The sequence below is a fragment of the Gavia stellata genome, unplaced genomic scaffold (assembly GCF_030936135.1).
Source record: "Gavia stellata isolate bGavSte3 unplaced genomic scaffold, bGavSte3.hap2 HAP2_SCAFFOLD_107, whole genome shotgun sequence".
NCBI classification, from domain to species: domain Eukaryota; kingdom Metazoa; phylum Chordata; class Aves; order Gaviiformes; family Gaviidae; genus Gavia; species Gavia stellata.
Genome location: NW_026776748.1, coordinates 208,884 through 211,599, shown reverse-complemented (window position 1 = coordinate 211,599; position 2,716 = coordinate 208,884). Strand labels below are relative to the sequence as shown.

Genomic DNA, 2,716 nt, shown 5'->3' with positions numbered 1-2,716 from the left:
GACTTTAATGAGTCTAAAGAAGAAAAGGAGGTGGCCCACAGGGAGCATCAGGGGCAGCCACTAAGATGCGGTGGAGCTCCTGCAGGGTGTCCATCTGCCTGCCCTGCAGGGGGTGGGAGGCCAACAGGTCCCTGCTAGGCTGGCGTTGGGAGGTGGAGACAGGAAAGGTAAGGAAGAGAGAGAAGAGAGTAGAAGAAAAAAACAATGGCCTGAAGCTCTAAATACAAAGCCCCACAGCTCTATCTTCTGTCCAGCACCATATTCTGAGGTCTTGGAGGTTCTTGCCCGAGGACGTTGCCAGCCGCTTTAGCAGGGTTGACATCTGTTGCCACAGTAGCAGCTGGTGATGCAGGAGAGGTCACAGCACCCGGAGTTGATGGGGACTCCATCACAGCTGAGGATGCTGCCAACAGCAGCAGAGGTGGAGGATCCCACAACAGTGTTCTGCGGGAAGGAGCTGAGGATGGGGCCGGGCAAGGTCACGACCACGAGAGGGGGCTGGATGACGACGGTGGAGTTCTGGCACTGCCTGACACAGGGCTCATTGCAGCTGTTGGCCAGCGGGGTTGGGCAGCAGGGCTGGCAGGGCTGGCAGGGCTGGCAGGGCTGGCATTTGTCGGAGCAGGACATGTCTCGGGGCTGGCAGTGCACCTGGGAGAGAGGGCAGAGAGGGAAACAGAAAACGGGGACACATGAGAAGCAGCACTGCACCCAACCACAGGGGAGCTAAGGCACCTCCTGGCCCAGCATACGCTGCCCAGCTCAAAGCCCAGGAGCCACCTCAACTAAGTCCCAGCCCCTCTCTGCCCCTCTCTCCCCTGCCCTCTCCCATGAGAAGCAGCTCCCAGCCCTGGGCTAGGACAGCCCATATCAGCCAAGACAGACATTGAGGAAAGATCTGGTCTTGAAAGAGGAGGACAAGAGGCTTCACACTCACCTGATTCCCAAGGAGAAGGAGGCGAGAGAAGTGGATGAGAGAGCAGAGAGTTAGGCTGCCTTTTATAGTAGTCCTGCACTGCCTCAGGCCCAGAGGCGCCCTCTGCGGAAGTAATAATTTTCTGACAAGCTCATGCCAAATGCAAAACATCCCAGCCAATGGTATGGGCTGTGTTCTGGTTTCCTGCACTGCTGCCTTTTCATTTCCTGGCTTGTGCCACATGCTTTCCCATATGTAGGCTTCTGTAAGTGCTGGAATGAGAGTCCCAAGGATTTCCGGGGCAGAAACAGGTCAGCACAGGCAGAAGTCTCTGCTCAAGTGCTGGTGGCATCCCATGCAGGCAGGTGATGGGCACTGGGTCATTCCTGTGGGCTTGTTTGTGGCAAAGTTGTCAGGAAATGGGCACCGCTCTCATGCTTCTCGTCCAGATGCCCAAGGACTGCCATGTGAGAGGTCATGGTACATGTGGTCCCCAGCATCTCCTCAGCAGAGTCCCCGGTTGCTGATATTTTCCAGGCTTTATGTGAGTGTACAGGTTTTAGCATGGATCCATGCAGGCATGCATGAGCACACGTGTATCAGTCTCTACTTGTGTGACCCTCATCATGTGGGCATGTGCAGGTCATAGCAGGAATGGTAGTTGGAAAGGAATCTGCAGTTCAGTGGTGGTGGTATCAACCTGGCAGAGAGGTGCCCAGAGGATGGAAATGCAGTCTCTGCCTCCTGTGCCCTCCATTTCTTGATCTATGTGCAGGGAGAAACACCAATAAATCCTGTCCACGGCATGCAGGATGTCATCCCTGAATGTATCTAGCCCCTTATGATGCAGTGTTGCTGGTGACTGGGATGGGACATGGGCTCCTCATGTCCACGCCAATGCCACCACTCAGCCTGGTGCTGAGTGAGGCAGGGGCTGAGACCTCGCACCAATGGGTATTGAACTGAAGGGACCAGGGTCCAGCTGTTGCTCTGCTGTGCGATGTTGGACTGACTCTCTGGCTGGCACAGGGAGAGTCAAACAGCTGAGGACTGCTTTGGTGTTCAAGCACCATGAATTCCATGTCCCCCACAAAAATCTGAATCTGAGTGCCCAGCAACTGTGCCTAGGAGAGCAGGGATATGTGATTCAGGGCTAAATCGCACAAATTCTGCTGCTGTTTCATGAGGGAGGTCAGGCAAAGGCCCTCTTTGTGAGAGAGGCTGCAGGTATTTTGTAAAGGACCTAAGTGCGTCCTCCATCCTAGTCTGTCTTGTCTCCAATCCAGCCTAGAGGTAGTGTAACTAAGGGCTACCGTCTTCCCTTTGTTGGCCTTGCTGAGATCATTGCCAGAAGGTGCTGCTGGGAGGCTTCAGGCAGGGCCGACTCCCTTCCCCATGGGAGCAGCTTTCAAGCTTAAGTTGTAGCGCTTGGCCTCAACCTGAGTTGCACCTCCAGCAGTGTCACATCTGTGCCTGTGTCTGGCCATGGGCCCCACTGATCTCAGTTTGGACCCTGACATGCAGGTGACTTCCCAGCTTGACCTGAGACTTTCCTTATCTCTATGAACACACCTGGTGATCGCTGGACGCTGTTGAAGGCTGACTACTATCATGAGACCTCATCCTGATGTTGACTCACTGACTCAGTGACTTGCCTTTCCAACTTGACCCCAGACATATGTAAGACAAGTGCCTGAGCCAGAACATGAGCAGGACAACGTAAAACTCTGTGCACACTTGCAGACCTATGATCTTATTGGGGTTTTGGAGAAAAGCTGGGATAGCTCATGTGTCTGGAGT

General features: G+C 54.4%; 1 pseudogene; it reads right to left on the bottom strand.

Moving 5' to 3' along the window:
• Positions 1-306: 306 nt before the first annotated feature.
• Positions 307-1,071, bottom strand: LOC132321286 (feather keratin Cos1-1/Cos1-3/Cos2-1-like; annotated as a pseudogene).
• Positions 1,072-2,716: the final 1,645 nt, after the last annotated feature.